Raw genomic sequence first — 20,567 nt, forward strand, 5'->3', positions numbered from 1 at the left:
TGCGGGCAATAGGTCAGTGTAGGTGCAAGCACTAGGCCAGTGTGGATGCATGTGCTAGGTCACTGTAAAGCATGCAACAGATGAGTGTAGGTATTTGCAATAGGTGCGAATAGGTGCATGTGCTAGTCCAGTGTAGGTGCGTGCGTTGGGTCAGTGTAGATGTATGCGCTAGGTCAGTGTAGGTTCACAATCTGTGTCAGTGTAGGTCTATGCGCTGTGTCTGTGTAGGTGCATGCGCTGGGTCAGTATAGATGCTAGAACTCTGGAACATAGAATGTGTTATGCGGTAAATATCTATTTCTGAGATAATTTCCCATTCAATAGTGAAAATCTCAGAATACTGCACTAACGGAGTTGCCCGCAGATGTCCATTTTAACAGTATCATTAATGTGAGGTGTGAAATTACCGCATCTGAATTTCTGACAAACTGAGCATAAATGTCGAAGTGGGAAGTCAGGAAATGCAGCAGCACATATACAGAATGGAGAGATGTAAACTTCTAGAAAAATCTGAAAAAGACAAAGCTTACAGAAACAAATCAACTGTGCCCCGACTCGAGTGCACATTACCAATAAATACCATACCATACCATTCTATCCCATGATCCCACCCCACAGCACACCACACCATCCCATCATAACATTCCATACCATACCACCATAACACCATAACATTCCATAACATAGAATTCCATACCACACCATGCGATCACATCCCATCCCTCCCTTCCTATCCCATACCATACCACCATAACATTCCATACCATACCATACCACACCATCCCATACCACACCTCATCATATTCATGAACAGTAATATAAAAGCTCCTCATCACAAGGATATTTACCTTTATAACTCTTCGCCACCTCTAGGCACTGAATCTTCACATCATCACACCTGTAATAACAAAGGATGAACATCACATAAGACCTGTATTTGAAACAAGATTCAGTATTAAGAGCAGCGCCTGCGGACTAGAGCTCAGTATGAGTTACTGTTTATACACAACAGCCAAAGCTCTAACGATATCCAAAAGTATGTTCCATATCTTATGACAGGATGGGGGTGTTCTAAGGCAAATAGCACACTGAGACAAGCATGATTCATATGTTGCAATGGAGTGCTACACGTGGGTCTTACAGGAGCGGCGGTTAGCTCAGTGAGAGTAGGGCTGACTAACAGGTTCCATCTGCTCCTGGTGGAGTCTCGGGTATATCTATATATATAAAAACGAAAGTATATCTGTCTGTCTGTCTGTCTGTCTGTCTGTTTGTCCTTTATGCATTACAACACCATTCATCCGATCAACATGAAACGTTGGGAAGTTGTTGAGTACTCTCCCGCGTAGGTTTCTGGCATACACATTTTTTAAATATCGTCCCCCCAGTGCCCTCATAATCTTTCGAATACTGATGTACGCACCAGACGGAAAAACAAAAAATTGTGTATCCACAAGCACTCGAATAAACAAATAGAATTAAAACACCATTCATCCGATCGCTAGGAAACTTTGGGAAGTTCTTGAGTACACTCCCGCGAAGGTTTCTGGCATAATTTGTTTTTAAATATCGGCATCCAGGGCCCTCATAATCTTTCGAATACTGATGTACGCACCAGACAGAAAAACAAAAAATTGTGTATCCACAAGCACTCGAAAAAATAAATAGAATTAAAACGACACTTTGAAATGTTTTCCATATTAAAATGAATACGTTTTAAAAAAAATGACACAATGTAAATTGAATGCTATCATAACGAGTTTCCTTGAATTTCCTTTCTTCGGAGGTCACTGCAACGCGCAACGGGTAAGCTAGTACTTAATAAATACCTTAAGTGGGGTCCATGTGAATTCCTGCCAGAACCCACAACACTGCCACACCAATCCCTGCCAGTGTAAACTGTGTCACCATTCCTCTACAACCAAGATGTTAGGTAGCCTCAGTGAGATATATAAGGAAGATTTGAACCCAGACCCCTGAGTCATGAAAAACTGGTTGCAAAACAAAAATTCCAATGTTTTACAGAACAGCATATTCTAGGCCTTAGGGGAAGGATCACATAGGGAGAGATAAGGTTAGGAGGCTCAGCAATCGTAAAGCAGCAGCTCAGATGGTATCCCATCTGAATTCTATAATAAATTGTTAAACTCTTTGGTCCCTTTCTGGGTATCTTATTTTAATGAGATCTATCTGTAGGGCTGTTCAATTCCCCCTTCCGTAATATCAGGCAACTGTGGTTATGATCTCTAAGCCGGGTAAAGATGCTAGGGTAGCAGATTCCTACAGACCTATATTGTGATTGAACTTTGATTACAAAATTATCACAGGAATCTTGGCTAAGAGTTTGGCAGATATCTCGCAAACGCTGATCCATTTTGATCACAGGGGTTTGTGCTGACAGACCGCTGTATGAATTAACCCACTGACTTATCTGTGCTAATGATACGGATGAGGCATTTAATTTCTTGTTGACAATCACAAGAATTGATGCTGCTAAATCTTTTGATAGCTGTATTTGGGTCTATCTTTGAGAGGTATTGCGGAATTATGGTTTCAGCAAGAATGTTATTGGAGTTGTACAAATGTTATGTAAGGTGCCAGCAGTCAAGATTTTGGTTAATGACAAATTTACAGCTTCGTTTCAGAAATCCGGGAGTACTAGACATCGGTGTCCTTTATCATCAATTCGGTTTCGTCTACATATTGAGCTCTTTTCCCAGATGGTGTGGCATGATAAGACCATTCTTCCCTTTGAAGCTGCAGGGTTACCAACCGATATAGCACTGTATGCTGAGGACATAGTTCTGTGTACATCAAACCGAGAGCTCTCTGTTCCTAAGCTTGAGATGCATGCCAGAGATTTTGGGGGTCTTTCAGGGTATCTAATCTATAAGAGGAAGACTGAGATTAGGAAATGGGCTAAAGAAAAGGTAGGGCAATGGTAGGGCTTCAAACTAGTTTGGAGGAAATATCAGTTGTAAACCTAAGGAAAATGCGACTTACCAGTATGCATCTGTTCTTGGCATGTAGAGCTGCAGGATACTACACTTTGCATTAGATCGCCACCTGGTGTTGGGCTCAGATGATTGCATGTTGTTGTAATCTTGGAAGAAGTCTTTTGTAGTCACGAGATAGGTGACTCCTCCCTTGGACGATAGTGCGCACGGTCATCGACTCCATCCTTAGATTGTTTTTCGCCATGATGGGAAATGATGGAGTTAGTAGAAGTAAAGAAAGGATGTCCATGCGTGTGCATCTAATTAAGATAAAACTGGAACAGATACAGGTCCCTGGGAGGCGGGAGGGCGTGTACTACTCTGCAGCTCTACATGCCAATAACAGATGCATACTGGTAAGTAGCATTTTCCGTTCGAGGCGTATGAGCTGCAGATTCTACACTCTGCATCGATTGTGCAGCAGTGTCTCCCCAGGCGGTGGTCACCTGTATCTGTTGCAGTAGTTTGAAAGACAGTTTTTAGAACAGCTTGGCCTACTGCAGCTTGCTGCTTGGCTAGCACATCAACACAGTAGTGTTTAGTGAAGGTGTGTGTTGTAGACCATATTGCTGCCTTGCATATGTGTTCTAGGGGGATGTTCCCTAAGAAAGCCATAGAGGCTCCCAGTTTGCGTGTGGAGTGCGCTCTAGGAGGAACTGTTAATGTACAGTTTGCTTTTTGATAGCATATTTGTATACATTTTACAATCCATCTTGCAATTCCAGCTTTAGAGATGGGGTTGCCTTTATATGGTGGAGAGAAAGATACAAACAATTATTTTGTTTTACGAAAAGATTTAGTCTTATCTATATAGTAGAGAAGAGCTCTTTTATCATCTAGTGTGTGTAGAGCTCTTTCTGCTACAGAGTCAGGGTTTTGGAAAAACACAGGTAACTCTACAGATTGGTTTAAATGAAAAGGAGTAATGACTTTTGGAAGGAATTTAGGATTAGTTCTTAGAACCACCTTATTATGGTGTAGTTCTAAGAATGGTTCTTGTATAGTGAAAGCCTGTATCTCACTTACTCTCCCAAGAGAGGTAATAGCAATAAGGAAAGCTGTTTTCCATGTGAGGAATTGCAGTTCACATTTGTGTAGAGGTTCAAAAGGGGGTCCCATGAGCCTTGTAAGAACAACGTTCAGGTTCCACACAGGAGAAGGTGGTAACCAGGGGAGAATGATTCTTTTTAATCCTTCCATAAATGCTTTATTAGCAGGCACTCTAAAAAGAGACAGATGTTGTCTGTTTTGTAAATATGCTGCAATTGCTGCAAGATGTAGGCGTATAGATGAATATGCCAAGTTATATCTTTGTAAATGTAGAAGGTAGCAAATTATATTTTGGATAGAAGCATCCAGAGGATCAATCTGCTTATTGATGCAATAAATGGCAAATCTCTTCCATTTAGCAGCATAGCAAGCTCTGGTAGCAGGTCTCCTGGCCTCTTTAATGATGTCCATACAGTCTGGTGGTAGGTTAAGATAACCAAACTCTAAGACTTCAGGAGCCAGATCGCCAGATTCAGTTGATTTGGGTCTGGATGTCTAACGTCTCCATGGTTCTGCGTTAGCAGGGATGGTGTCAGACGTAGCTTTTGTTGTGGATCTAGGGATAGTTCTAGCAGAGTTGTGTACCACGGTTGGCGTGCCCATGTGGGAGCTACTAAAATCAGTTTGAGCGACTGTTGTCGTAGCTTGCTCACTATTAATGGTATTAGTGGTTGTGGCGGAAAAGCGTACGCAAATCTGCCTGACCAGTTCATCCATATTGTATTGCCCTTGGACAATGGGTGCGGAAACCTGGCGGCGAAGGTTGGGCATTTTGCGCTTTCGTGTGTGGCGAACAGATCTATGTCTGGATGACTCCACCTGTGAAAGAATGGTTGAAGAACTTGTGGATGTAGTTCCCATTGGTGAATTTGTTATGTCTGCCGACTCAACAGATCTGCTATCTGATTGTGAACTCCTGGAAGGTGCTCTGCTAGCAGATATATGTTTTGTGGAATGGCCCATCTCCAAATTTTCGGTGCAAGCTGGGACAGTTGTAGAGTGTGTCCCTCCCTGTTTTTGTATATAGTACATAGCTGTCATGTTGTCCATCTGGATTAAGACACCATTGTTTTGTACTTGTACTTGGAATGTTTTGAGTGCTAAGAATATTGCTAGCAGCTCTAGATGATTGATATGAAACGATCTCTGTTGAATGGTCCATTGCCCTCGAGTTGTATGATGTAGGAGACGGGCTCCCCATCCTGTGAGACATGCGTCTGCTGTGAGTATTATTTGTGGAATAGGTTCGAGGAACGGCCGCCCCTTTGTCAAGTTTTTGGTGTTCCACCACTGCAGAGAGAGATGTGTGCGGCTGTCTACCAACACTAGGTCTGTTAGTTGCCCTTGAGCCTGATTCCACTGTTGTGCTAGACATTCCTGTAACGGACACGTCTGCAGTCTTGCATATGGCACAATGAAGATGCAAGATGCCATCATGCCTATTAGTCTCATGAACACTCTGGCTTGGAGAGAGTGTTGATGTTGGAAGTTTGTGACTAAGGCTTGAATGCTCTGTATCCTTGCTGGATTGTAAATGTAAAAATGTAAATTTATACTTGTATAGCGCACTACTCACCCGCAAGGGTCTCAAGGCGCTTGTACGAATACCACTGTGGAACCCATCCTGGCTTTCCCTCTGAGGTGTCCACTCCTGGGCACCCCAAGGTGGAGGCCAGGCATCCTTAACGTTGTGGGGCCGTTGTGGAGATTAAGCAAGCTATTGCCCAGAGTTGCAGAGTGGGACTCCACGATTGGAATAGGCACGAGGCGAGAATTATCAGGTCCGTGGAATTTTTGAGCCCAAGACCCGCCGAGGCGGGGAATTGAACCCTGGTCCCGGGCTAGACCTCTGCATCAGGGTCTGCCGCTCTAACCATTGAGCCACACTTCTCCACTTGGGATTGGGATAAGCTAGAGCAGTAGACGTGTTTTTTGTAGCCTCTAAATACTGATGTACATGAGAGGGCTGCAGGTGCGACTTGGTGTAGTTGATTGTGAACCCTAAGTCGTGCAATGTTTGAATTGTCTGATGTGTGTGTTGGACACACTGATTGAATGACTTGGCTTTTATGAGCCAATCGTCTAGATAAGGGAAGACATGTATTTGTTGTCTTCTGAGATGTGCTGCTACAACTGCTAGGCACTTTGTGAATACTCTTGGTGCAGTTGTAACTTCGAATGGAAGGACTTTGAATTGATAATGTTGTCCTTCCAGTACAAACCTTAGATACTTCCTGTGAGCAGGATGTATAGGAATGTGGAAGTAGGCGTCTATTAGATCTAGTGTTGTAATGAAATCGCACTTTTGCAGCAAAGGGAGCACTTGTTGTAAAGTGATCATATGAAAATGATCCGATTGTATATAATGATTGAGGGGCCTGAGGTCGAGAATTGGTCTTAGTGTCCCGTCCTTTTTGGGTATTAGAAAATACAGCGAGTAAACCCCTGTTCCTTGATGTTGTAAAGATAATATTTCTATTGCGTCCTTTGAAGAAGTGAAAGGACTTCTTGTTTGAGCAGTGTAAGGTGTTCTGCAGACATTGGATGCTGCCTGGGTGGTATGTGTGGAGGGGTTGATGTAAGTTAAAGGCAGTAACCATACTGAATAAGTTGTTTTACCCAACTGTCGGTTGTGATGGAATTCCAGGCAGGTAGGAACTGTATAAATCTGCCCCCACACAGGAGTGGAATGCTGTTGGGGAGCAGAGGGAAGTTACTGTTTTGTGGTGGAAGAGGTTTGATTATTCTTGTTACCCCGACCTCTTCCCTTGTTGTTGTTGCCTCTATATCCTCCTCTAAAATATCCTTTGCTAGAGGATGTTGTTGTATTGTCTGCTCCAGTTTGTATGGAGCCTCATCTATAGAAGGGGCGACGAAAGGAGCCTCTAGCTTGTGTGGACTGCAAAGCTCCCATAGATTTGGCTGTATCTGTATCCTTCTTCATTTTTTCAAGTGCTGTGTCTCCCTCTGGTCCAAACAATTGATGTTGGTTAAATGGCTGATTTAAGATGGTAGTTTGCACTTCTTGCTTAAGTCCTGAAATGCGTAGCCACGCATATCTTCTAAGTAGGACAATAGTGTTTACAGCTCTAGATGCAGTGTCTGCTACATCAAGTGCACACTTGATTGAGGAATTTGAAATTAATTTGCCTTCTTGTATAAGGTTGTTTGCCTGCACCTTATATTGGTCAGGTAGCTGCTCTAGTAGTTTCTCCAACTGATCATACAGAGCCCTGTCGTATCTTGCAAGGAGGGCTTGTGTGTTAGCTATACGCCATATATTGGAAGCTTGTGCAGCTATTCTTTTGCCTGAAGCATCTATCAACCTTAGATTCTATGTCAGGTAGAGGTGCTTCACCTGACGTCTGTGAGTGTGCCCTTTTTCTAGCATTTGAGACAACTAGTGAATCTAAGGGTAGTTGTCCTTTAACGTAGGCTGGATCCCCAGGTGCAGGCCTGTATTTTTTCTCAATTCTAGGATTTAGGATCGTAGCACGTACAGGATCTTCAAATACCTTTGGAGCATGTTTGATGAACCCTTTAATCATATGAAGAATTTGAACAGACCTTTGCGATTGTTCAAATGTATCTAACAAAAAATCTAAAAACAACAATTGATGGACAGAATGCAGAACAATGTCATACATTCACCCCAGTACAGAGATCTGGGCCTGAATCCATCGTTTTTTTGCACTCCACACCACCCCAATTCAGACATGGCCATATGCAAATCAGCCTTGACCCTGTGCCTCATGGGAACAGTTTAGATATCAAAAAGGGAGGGAAGAGGATATGGAGTCCATTCGGTTCCCCTGTATGAGTAACTGGTAATCAAAAAGGAGAATGGACACTAGTTTCAGCAAAAAACCAAATAGTTTTTTATCGAGAACCCTCATAGACTTCCTGGAATTTTATCGTAGCGGTATATCTTTTTTCCGCCCCGTCAGGAGTCATGGCATAGTCATAGGGTCAACGATTAACGTGCAGGATGCCTGCCTCACCAGAGGCTACTTCTGGAATTTACAGAAGTGTCCAGAAATAAAAAGTGGGTTTTGGAAAATTTAAAAATAATGACTAGGTCAAAAAATATAAACTTTAATTTCAAAACTAGAGACTAGTCACTATACTTAAAACCATTGTGATATACAGGTAGTCGAGTTATTGAACTACCATATCATTTTTCAAAAGGGTGTCGACATGTTTCAGCTCTCGGGGCCCTACAGGGTCAGGGGAGCTTTCGTCAGGACAAGGACAAATAACAAACATACAAAAAAAGAGCACACACAATTGTTGTGTGGTTCGAGTAATTGATGAATTGGAATTTCCAAGCTGTATTCAAGGAAAAGGAAAAAAAGGAACCAACAAGCAAAGTATAAGTTGGCTTGTATGTGAGGTATGGCATTCTAGAGCACACATTATGTATAAAGCATGATTTACGCTTATACAAGACTACCCTTATTGTAGAAGTAATCTAGGAAAGAGGTAAAAATGGAGAAACGAAAGGTCTAAGAGGGGGGAGTGGGATCCAGCCAAATGGCCGTCAATTGATCAATGTCTTAAAGACGGTTGTCATGCAGAAGTCTTTATATGATGACCGTGTTGGGAGCAGAACATAGAGTAGTGATCATGATCATAGTCGCTGCTCTGTAACTACACCATACATCAGGCAATCAGTGATTGTTATTACCTTCCGTGTGTAACATATCCAAAGGATACCCATACATTCATTAATGTATTACCTTGTTAGTTGAGTTTTTTGGCATCAACAGGGACTGGGAGTCGCTCCTGGAGTATTACTGAGTGGGAGACAACAGAGGGTCTATGGTTATTAGCAGGGGCGTTCTTACCTGATTGCTGCAGGAAAAATCAGGAAACGCCATTCTTACCCATGCGGCGCGGATTTCGTGCCTAGTGCTGACTCTGCCCCCGGTTAAGGGTGGGTCTTAACTCTCTGTGCTTATGTACTGGTCACAGACACTAACAAAGGACTAATGTCTAGAAATTGAAACGACACTGTAAGATGGTGGAATCGCTGGTGAAGTGTTACGGTATCCTATGGATATACTGATTCGGTCCGTATGGTTATCACTCCATTGGATGGCAGGATTAACAGAACTGATGCCATGGAATGTGGTCATTCATACCTACTACGTCGGTTCTCAAGCGATCGACCCATCTCTGTTCTTTGTTGAACAGGACTTGCTCAGCATTTTGGTCTTTGAAATCTAGCATTTCCAGAACTGTCCATTTTAGTTCATCGCACGTATGGCCAGCTTCTACAAAGTGGGTACACAGTTTGGTTGTGTTCTTTTTCAGCCTCACATTGCTCCGGTGTTCTCCTATACGGAGTTTGACTTTGCGGCAGGTCATGCCGATGTATTGTTTTTGACAGGGGCATGTGATTAGGTAAATCACATGTGTGGAATTGCAATTCGTATGACTCCTTTGGGTCCACAGTAGATTGTCATTCAATTGAAGGGTTTTAGTGCTGGTGGTAAATTTGCAGACCCCGCATGTGCCACAAGGGTAATGTCCAGTGACTGGCATCATATTAATGTCTCTGATGTTTGACCTAGGTAAAGATTTTTTCGGTCTAGTATGGACCAGAACGTCTTTTATGTTTTTAGTTCTTCTATTTGCAAACCTTGGTTTAGGCCAATTCAAGTTTCCAGAGGTGAGTATTTGCCATTTTTTCTTTATAAGTTTTTGGACTTCATAGGTGGCAGGGCAGAAAGTTGTTACACAAGTCACGAGATCTTTCACCGGTTCTTTAGTGGTGCTTTGTAGGAGGCACTCTCTCGGCTGGTGTTTTGCTCGTTTCTCGCACTTCTTTATTATTGCCGGTGTGTAGTTTCTTTTCTTTAATTTGCGACTGAGTTCCTCGGCTTGTTTCTTATAATCCGCTGTTTTGCTGCAGTTACGTTTGTGTCTGAGAAATTGGCTGTACGGAAGGTTGTCTCGTAACGGCCGTGGGTGGTAACTGTAGTATGACAATAGGCAGTTCTTGGCCGTGGGCTTCGTATAGGTCTTGGTTTCTAGTTTTCCATTCTCGGAAAAAATGGTCAGGTCCAAGAAATCGATTGTTGTTCTGCTGGATGTAAAGGTGAATTTCAGCCAAGGGTCTCATGGGAACAGTTCAGCCCGAACTGCCAAGCCATGTCTTCCCTGGACCGGAATCAAGCATCCTAGAACCGGTTTCTGGCTATCAGCCGTCTTCAGCCAGGATAGCTTGACTCCAGTGGTGTGGAGTCAAAAAATCTTCCTCTGCCTTATCAGAATGCATAGTGACCCCATGGTAAACGGCAGCCCTGTTCAGCAAGTGTCTAAAACTACTATTATCTTCTGGGGGAGAAGGTTTTGATGGATATGACTGTGGGTCAGGAATATCTGGCACATGTTGTGGGTTTGGGTACCCCCAGTCTAGATCATCAATAGGGTATGGGAAAGGCTCATCTGGGTCGACCCCTCCCCCTAGGCTGTACTCATCATCATTTTTAGGTGAATGTGAAGAATGAAGAGCAGAATGTTGAGGAGAAATTTGAGGTGAATTGTTAAGAGGAGCAGGAGATGAAGGAGAAGGAAGTATAGGAGAAGGGTGCATAGGAGATGTGGCAGAGTCCTTCTTCTTGGTAGGCAATACAGGTGTAGGTGCTGTATCTGACTTCCTCTTCCTGTGTGGTGTGGTGGATACATGATCTGTTTCTGGGTCAATGTAGATCTTCTTTTGTAGAGGATCAGGTTGGAAAAGTTCTTCTCCTTGCGGAACCTTTGCCGGCGCCGATTTTTTTCGGTTCCGGGGCGTGGTTTCTGCTTGTCTTTAGCCTTAGGAGTTGTTACTGTATCCTTCGGCACCGAAGGTGTTGTCTTCGGAGTCGTAGGCTGTTTTGAAAGCTTGAGCGCACCGGTATCAGACCTTGTAGGTTTCGGTACCGCAGATGATGGCTTCGGAGTGGAAGCCGGTCTCGTCGGCTTTGAGGCGTCGGATGCTGGCTTCATAGTTTTGTCTTTAGACGTCGCCGGTTTAGGAGCAGAGACTTCTTTCGGCTGTTGGGATCGGCACGGTAAGGAGCTACCAGAAGCTTGAGTATTTTCTTCGGAGCCGAGTATTCTTTCAGTCGCGACTGGGCCCCGGAGGCGGAGTGTTGACCTTTGCCTTTGATTTGAGTGCTGGGGCAATAGTACTCACGCGCTGACCTGATGGTATGGAGTCATCTGAGTCGTCTGCCTCTGATACGACGATTTGGAGATCATCGGAATCTTCTTCGAGAACAAGCGGGACCTCTTCGTCTAAGATATCCACCGGTTCCGGAGCTGATCTCTGCATGTCGTGTCGACGGATCCTCCGATCTCGAATGGTTTTCTTGGATGGAAAGGACGCGTAGACTGTACAGCTGGATTAGTCGTGTTCTGGCGATAAGCACAGGTTACAGACCTTGTGGTGGTCACTGTGTGGAAACTTTGCTCCACACTTGTGGCATCTTTTTAACGGTGTCCTTTCCATGAGGTGTAGGCCTCACGGCATGGATAGGCCCAATGGCCCACGTCAACAACCGGAATCGAGCTGACGGAGTCGATATGATGTTTGTTGATATGGAAAGTAGTTAGGTGAAGTTTTAATAAGTTTTTGCGCTTCGAAGTACTTGAAAAGTAGATTTCGAACCGGAGCGGAAAAATTTCATCCGAACCCAGTGGCGGAAAAAAACAATCTAAGGATGGAGCCGATGACCATGTGCACTATCGTCCAAGGGAGGAGTCATCTATCTTCGGACTACAAAAGATTTCTTCCAAGATGACAACAACATGCAATCATCCGAACCCAACACCAGGTGGCGATCTAATGCAAAGTGTAGAATCTGCAACTCATATGCCTCGAACCTAAGGTTCTTATTAACAAATTCACCCGTTAACTCCTCATCAATCTCGATTTGCAAATACATAGTCAGGCAAGCACTGAGACCTAGGTCTGAGGTTATTAATTGGCACGTCACAAGTGGGGTGGCACATAGCCGGCAGACAAGTGCATGGCCAGGAAACCTTAGATCAATCCCACAGATAGACGCAGAAACACTACAAGGGTCAAGGGAGATTGGCCCTAATAAAGTACGAATGGCTGGATACGGTGCACGCACTCCCAAAGCATCATAAAGGCGGATGCCACATGAGTTAGTAACACAGAGCTAATCAGAATACAGCACACACAGTGATCACACGCTCACCATGCCAGACATCTGGACACGTTAACCTCTGGTAACATTGAGTCCAAGCAAGGTAGAGGCCACCAGTATTATCCATTAAAATTAATTTAGGAATCTAGAGGCAGCAACTTACAATCCTCACCATACAAGGATCACAAGAAACATGTTATTGCCTATAATAAACTGTATACAAGAATGCTACAGATCGATTGTAATTTGAGACAGTCCTCGAACCTGTGGCTGTGACTGTTCTCCCGGCCGCTATGTTTTATTAAACAAACTGTTCCTGTTTTGTCGATGGCCTCGTCTCTAGTTTTTCAAAGATATTTCATTTTCAAGTAACACCATGATATAGATGCTCTCCTTACAAGATGATGGGAAAATCTGCCCCTCGGTATCTGTGAGAGGTTGAACATTAAGATGCTGGTTCTTCCTGAAGGTGACCTTCTTGTTTAACACTAAACCACTTCCCTTCCACAAAAAGCTTTTGCAAAAGTTGCAAGGGAGGGTCAGTAGCTTTATTTGGGCATCCAGGGGAACCAGGATCTCATGAAAGAAGGAGGAGACTGAAGCAAGGGAGGGTCAGCAGCTTTATATGGGTATCCAGGGGAGCCAGGATCTCATGTAAAAAGCTCCGGAGGTGACTCAAGCAAGAGGGGCTGGCTCTTCCGGATTTTCAAACCCATTGTTATGCCTTCCAGTTCAAGAATTCCCAGCTGTTGGCTGGATAACTAGATCATTCTTAAATGGGTCAATTGTATAGAGCTATGTTGGAGCATTTAGATCTGAATATGTTTTTCCTTTAAGTTTGGGTACCCAAACGTTTTTAAACAAGGAAATTTGAAGATGCTCTTAACAGCCCTGAGGGTGTGGGTATTCTTTAGGATAATTCTCGGAATAGATTACTATGCGGACCTGGCATCAATTTGGGGCTCTCCTGGAATACTCAAGGGTCTTAAAGATAAACTTGGTTATCCTCTCAAGCATGGCAAATGTTCAACCTGGAGAGCCTTCAGGAAGGGCGATGCCCTCATCACATAACAAGAGCTATCTGACCTGTTGAAGGGGGGGCTTTCAAAATTGAAATACATTGCAGCTATGTTCTTGGAGGTCATTCCAAAAGTTGTCAGAGATGAGCGGTTCGGTGCTGGAGGACTTTCTCAAGCTGGTGAGAGCTAAGCAACAACCTAAGAAAGAAGTTTCCCAGTGGTATTGGATATTTATTTCTGCAGCAGATGAGAAAATGGGAGTTCCATACCTGCACTGGGAAAAGGATCTTCCGGAGCTGGTTAAAGAAAAATTATGGCGAGTATCTTGAAATCTGTCATACACTCTGGTCAAACCAGTACCACTTAAAAAGAATAATTTGTTTACCCCCATAGAGCTTACTGGTCACCAGTGAAGTTGGCTAAGATCAAGCTGAAACAATCAATATTTAAGAAGTGAAGTGAAACAGAGGCGGTCAATATACACATGTTTGTGGACTGCCCGTTATTGGCCTTCTTCTGGGGGTATGCAAGTCAGAATGTTTGAGAAACTATTGGCTGCGAAGCCCCTGCCTGATCCTATTTGAGATCGACTGTGCCCTTACTGGGACAAATTAAACTCCAATCAGACCTCGCTGTTATATTTTCTGATATTTCTAGCGAGAAAAAAAATCTGTAAGAAATTGGTTACTCCCGACTCACCAAGGGTATAGAATGGGGCAGATCTGTAAGAGATGTCAGTAGACTGGACTTGGACCACAAGTCGGCCACAGTAGAGAAAATATGGCGTCCCTTTGTGATATGGCAAAGTAAATCGTAACGTCCTATGATTACACCTCTATCTTGCAGAGAAATGGATGGTTCTCCTTCATACAAATATTCAATAGACAATTACGCTGGACACTCTGGTTGAAGGCATCTTGGCTCACAGCTCACTTAGCTGGATGGTGACATGAGGCCAAAAAAATTTAAATCATTCCTCTACAACCTTGGAAGGATTAGCAAACAACCTTGTTACTACAAACTCCATCTTCACTGCTCTAAAACTTTAAAACACAATCTCCCCTAAAAATATATCCTCAATTTTACAAGAGGGCTCAGTGAGGGAATTACACACTGCTGGCATCTGTCTGACCTGTAAGACACAACTGTGATTCCAGCAAGGCACACTTATCCTTTCATCCTGCTTGGGTGGGTTCACTGCACACCATCAAAGTGGACAATATCTATTTTTTGAACAGCAATGATGAATGCTCAAAAGCTGCAGTACTTTGGGAGATCTCTGCCCACATACCCTCACTACAGAGGCAGACAGGCACACAAACCCTGGCACTGTAATCACCATCATCACTGCCCTAGAACCTTGAAGGGATTAGCACACGACTGGTAACACTGTAATCACCATCATCACTGCTCTAGAACCTTGGTGGACTAGCACACAACCGCTAACACTGTAATCACCATCATCTCTGCTCTAGAACCTTGGTAGCCCCTCCCACTCCTCCTAGTGCCTGGTGCTCCCATCCTATCTCTCTCCCCTCCTGCCATGTTGCAAGAGCTGCAGTGTTGTAGGAGCCACCTGTATCCACAGATTGTGCCTAAAAAGGGTTCATTGCTGTGCAGGGAGTTTGGTTGTATCGTACTTTGAGGTACACGTGAAACCACTCCTGGTAACTAAATTCAACTTCACTCGCCTCAGTTATTGGCTGTAGTCTGCGCGAGGTGAATGAGGAAATGACTCACCAAACCCACGCACGGAGAATGTTTCGTTGCGTTACTGCTCGGCCCTCTTTCCTAAAGCAACTGTTCTGGTAACTTTCTTGTAAAGGAATATGCTACGTACCAGTATGCATCTGTTCTTGGCATGTAGAGCTGCAGAGTCATATACTATGCATTAGATCGCCACCTGGTGTTGGGCTCGGATGAATGCAGGTTGTTGTCTTCTTGGAAGAAGTCTTTGTAGTCACGAGATAGGTGACTCCTCCCTTGGACAATACTGCGCATGGTCATCCACTCCATCCTCAGATTGTTTTTCGCCATGATGGGAAATGATGGGGTTAGTAGAAGTAAAGATAAAGAAAAGGATGTACATGCGTGTGCATCTAATTAAGATGATAGCTGGAACGGATACAAGCCCCGGGGAGGCGGGTGGGCGTATACGACTCTGCAGCTCTACATGCCAAGAACAGATGCATACTGGTAAGTAGCATATTCCGTTCGAGGCATATGAGCTGCAGATCGTATACTATGCATTGATTGTGCAGCAGTGTCTCCCCTAGCGGTGGTCACCTGTATCCGTTGCAGCATTTTGAAATAGTGTTTTAAGGACAGCTTGGCCTACTGCAGCTTGCTGCTTGGTTTGCACATCAACACAAGGTGTGTATTGTAGACCATGTCGCTGCCTTGCATATGTCCTCTAGTGGTATATTTCCTAAGAAAGCCATAGAGGCTCGTAGTTTACGAGTAGAGTGTGCTCTAGGAGGAACTGTTAGTGTACGTTTAGCTTTTTGATAGCATATTTGTATACACTTTACAATCCACCTGACGATCCCCCCTTTAGAGATGGGGTTGCCTTTGTGTGGAGGAGAGAAAGATACAAATAATTGTTTTGTCTTTCTGAAGGCTTTAGTCCTGTCTGTGTAGTATAACAGGGCTCTTCTAACATCTAAGGTGTGTAAAGCCCTTTCTGCAACAGAGTCCGGGTTTTGAAAAAACACGGGTAGCTCTATGGATTGATTAAGGTGAAAAGGAGTAATCACTTTTGGCAGAAATTTTGGATGAGGCCTGAGAACCACTTTTTTATTATGTATTTGAAAAAATGGTTCTTGTATTGTGAATGCTTGTATTTAGCTAACTTTTCTAGGAGAGGTGATAGCAACAAGGAAAGCAGTTTTCCATGTTAGGAACTGTAATTCACATTTATGTAAAGGCTCGAAAGGGGGTCCCATGAGTCTTGTAAGGACCACATTCAGGTTCCATACTGGAGCAGGTGGTAAACTAGGTGGGATTATACGTTTTAATCCATCCATAAAAGCCTTGATTGCAGGTACTCTAAATAGAGATAGATGTTGTCTAACTTGTAAATAGGCTGCAATTGCTGCTAGATGTAGACGTATGGAAGAATACGCTAAATTGGACCTTTGCAGGTGTAGAAGATAGCAAATGATATTTCGGATGGAAACATCCAATGGATCAATATGATTATTGTTACAATATATCGCAAATCTTTTCCACATAGCGGCATAGCACGCTCTGGTAGTGGGTCTTCTAGCTTCTTTTATTATGTTCATACAATCTGGTGGTAGGTTCAGGTAACCAAACTAAGACTTCAGGAGCCAGATCGCCAAATTCAGTTGGCTTGGTTCTGGACGTCTTATTTCTCCATGGTTCTGTGTTAACAGGGAGGGTGTGATCTTTAGTTTTTGATGTGGAACTAGTGAGAGATCCAGCAGTGTGGTGAACCACGGCTGGCGTGCCCATGTGGGAGCTACTAGTATTAGTTTGAGAGACTGTTGTCTGAGTTTGCGCACTACTAGTGGAATGAGTGGGAGAGGCGGAAAAGCGTACGCAAATCTGCCTGACCAGTTTATCCATATTGCATTCCCCTCCGACCGTGGGTGTGGGAGCCTGGCGGCGAAGATTGGGCATTTTGCATTTTTGTGGGTGGCAAACAGATCTATCTGTGGATGCCCTCACATTTGGAAGAATGGCTGAAGAACTTGTGGATGTATCTCCCATTCGTGAATCTGTTGTGACTGTTGACTTAACAGATCCGCTATTTGATTGTGAATTCCTGGAAGGTGTTCTACCGTCAGGTGTATGTTTTGAGGAATGGCCCATCTCCAAATGTTCTGCGCGAGCTAGGACAGTTGCAGAGAGTGTGTCCCCCCTGTTTTTGTATATAGTACATGGCTGTCATATTGTCCGTCCGGATTAAGACAGCTTTGTTTTGTACCTGCACTTGAAAGGTTTTGAGTGCTAGGAAGATCGCTAGCAGCTCTAGATGGTTGATATGGAACAGTTTGTGTTGGGTGTTCCATTGACCTTGTGTGGTATATTGCAAGAGATGGGCTCCCCATCCTGTGAGGGATGCGTCGGCTGTGAGCACTATCTGTGGAAGAGGCTCTAGGAACGGCCGTCCCTTTGTCATGTTTTTGGTGTTCCACCACTGCAGAGAGCGATGTGTACGGCTGTCTACCAACACCAGGTCTGAGAGCTGACCTTGAGCCTGATTCCACTGTTGTGCCAGACATTCTGGTAATGGTCTCATTTGCAGTCTTGCATGTGTAATTATGAAGATGCAAGATGCCATCATGCCTATTAGTCTCATGAAGACTCTGGCTTGGAGAGCGTGCTGGTGTTGAAAAATAGAGACTAAGGTCTGAATGCTCTGTATCCTGGCTGGACTGGGATACGCTAGAGCTGTAGATGTATCTATGGTAGCTCCTAGATAGTGATGAACGTGCGAAGGCTCTAGGTGCGACTGGGTGTAGTTTATCGTAAACCCTAAGTCGTGCAATGTTTGAATTGTGTACTTTGTATGATGGACACATTGTTTGTATGTTTTTGCTTTTATGAGCCAGTCGTCAAGATAAGGGAAGACAAGTATTTGTTGTCTTCTGAGATGTGCCGCTACTACTGCTAAGCACTTTGTGAATACTCTTGGTGCTGTTGTGACTCCGAACAGGAGTACTTTGAATTGGTAGTGCTGTCCTTGTATGACAAACCTTAAATACTTCCTGTGAGCAGGATGTATAGGAATGTGAAAGTAGGCATCCTTTAGGTCTAGTGTTGATAGGAAATCGCCTTATTGTAGTAGTGGGAGCACTTGCTGCAAAGTGATCATATGAAAATGATCTGATTGTATGTAATAGTTGAGGGACCTTAGGTCGAGAATTGGACGTAGAGTCCCGTCTTTTTTGGGAATTAGGAAGTACAGGGAGTAAACCCCTGTTTCTTGTTCTTCTAAAGGAACTACTTGAATAGCGTCCTTTTGAAGAAGCGCTAGAACTTCCTGTTGAAGCAGAGTCAAATGGTCTGTAGACATTGGGCGCTGTTTGGGTGGTATGTTTGGGTATGTGATGGAATTCCAGACAGGTAGGAACTGTGATAGTCTGCCCCCCACAGGAGTGGAATGCTGTAGGGGGAGACAGTGGGAAGTCACTGTTTGGGAGTGGAAGAGGGGCGGTTGTTGTTATTACCTCTACCTCTTCCATTGTTATTATTGCCTCTATATCCTCCTCTGTAAAAGCCTTTGTTAGAGGAGGCTTGTGTGTTTGCTTTGAAAGCCGATGTTGAATCTGTACCAGTTTGTTTGACGCCTCCTCTGTAGAAGGAGCGACAAAAAGAACTTTTAGTCTGTGTGGGCTGCAAAGCCCCCATAGACTTAGCTGTGTCTGTGTCCTTTTTCATCTTTTTTAGTGTAGCATCTACTTCAGGGCCAAACAATTGGTTTTGATGGAAGGTTTGGTTTAAAATAGTAGTTTGAACCTCTGTTTTAAATCCAGAAATGCATAACCACGCATGTCGTCCAAGTATTACACTAGTATTGACTGCTCTGGATGCTGTGTCAGCTACATCTAGTGCACATTTTATGGAGGCATTGGATATTAGTTTCCCTTCCTGAATGAGCTCTTTAGCCTGATCTTTAAATTGATCTGGGAGGTGCTGTAATAGTTTCTCTAGTTGATCATAATGAGCCCTGTCATAACGTGAGAGTAGGGCTTGTGTATTTGCAATGCGCCATATATTTGTAGCTTGCGCAGCAATACGTTTTCCTGATGCATCAATAACTTTGGATTCTTTGTCAGGAGGGGGTGTGCCACTAGAAGTTTGCGAATTAGCTCTCTTTCGGGCATTAGACACTACTAGAGAGTCCAGTGGCATATGTCCTTTAATATAAACTGGATCTGCTGGTGCTGGTCTATATTTCTTTTCAATTCTTGGATTTAAGACTCTACAACGTACAGGGTCTTTAAATACTTCTGGAGCATGTTTAATAACCCCTTTGATCATAGGCAGTATTTTTGTAGACCTTTGTGACTGCTCAAATGTGTCTAGTAAAAAATTCTCTTCTATAGCATCAGAATGCATTGTAACCCCGAGGTAGAGCGCAGCTCTATTTAAGAGGTGATTAAAGCCAATGCTATCCTCTGGAGGGGAAGGCTTTGTGGGGTATGACTGAGGATCAGGCACATTATGTGGGTACACATAAAATTCTTCCTCAACTACGTCTCCAGGATCTGTGTGTGGATCTGGTGACCCTCCCCCCTCCCCCGCCCACCCCCCAAATCATACTCCTCATCTGTGTGGTGTGAAGATGCAGGAGATTGAAGAGGAGAAGCTGTTGGTGAAATGTGAGGAAGGATAGGAGGAGAAGAAGGTAAAGGAGAGCAAGGGTGGTGACCACCTCCCCCTCCGCCCCCCCAAATCATACTCCTCATCTGTGTGGTGTGAAGATGCAGGAGATTGAGGAGGAGAAGCTGTAGGTGAAATGTGAGGAAGGATAGGAGGAGAAGAAGGTAAAGGAGAGTAAGGGTGCATTGGAGACGTTGCACAATCCTTTTTCTTGGCAGGAACCACAGGTTGAAGTGGTATGTCTGCTGGTCTCTTTTTATGAGGTATAGCTTCCACATGTCCAGTTTTTGGATTTATATAGACCTTCTTTTGTTTAGGGTCTGGTTTAAACAGTTCTTCTTCCTCTATCACCTTCTTCGGCGTCGTTTTTTTCGGTGCCGATAGAGGTCTTTTTGTGTCCTTTGCTTTAGGAGTTGTTGTAGAGTCCCTTGGCAATGTTTTCGGTGCCAAAGGTGTTTTTGGCTTGGGTGAGGGTGTGGGGGCCTCTGACCAGGTTTAGTATTCTTCGGTACTGAGACCGGAGTCTTTGGGGTGGAAGCAGGTCTTTTTGGCGTCGAGGCATCGACCGCTGCTTTTCCGTCTTTGTCCTTTGGACCGAAAGGTTTTGGAGCATTATGCTTCTTTGGTTCCGGTGTAGTATTCGGCACCGGTGCATCTTTAGGTTTGGGTGCCGAAGGAACTTTTTCTAATGTCACCGAAGGTTGTTTTGGCTTCGGTGCCGAAGGGTGCCTTGGTGCTGATGGAAGAGGGGGAACTGGCACGTGTGGCTTGTTCGGTGCCGAAGCACCGGAAGGCATAGTTGGTTTCCTCGCAGCAGGGCTCGAGGGCGGGGCGTTGGAGGGAGTAGTACGGTCTCGACTGGGCCCCATGGGCGGAGTGCTGACCGATGCCTTTGGTTTGGGCAGTGTCTGTGATGCAGGGGCAAGAGTACTCACGGGTTGACGAGATGGGATCGAGTCATCCGATTCATGTGCCTCTGCCTC

The 20,567-nt window shown here is 44.2% G+C and overlaps 1 long non-coding RNA gene across 1 annotated transcript in view; it reads right to left on the bottom strand.

Moving 5' to 3' along the window:
* Positions 1-848: 848 nt before the first annotated feature.
* Positions 849-20,567, bottom strand: part of LOC147659213 (uncharacterized) — a 42,727-nt gene continuing 23,008 nt past the window's right edge. Inside the window, exon 3 of the long non-coding RNA XR_015307295.1 lies at positions 849-898. This is a non-coding gene — a long non-coding RNA (uncharacterized LOC147659213). The remainder of the gene's footprint in view (positions 899-20,567) is intronic.

The sequence above is a fragment of the Lissotriton vulgaris genome, unplaced genomic scaffold, assembly GCF_964263255.1.
Source record: "Lissotriton vulgaris unplaced genomic scaffold, aLisVul1.2 SCAFFOLD_1821, whole genome shotgun sequence".
NCBI lineage: Eukaryota > Metazoa > Chordata > Amphibia > Caudata > Salamandridae > Lissotriton > Lissotriton vulgaris.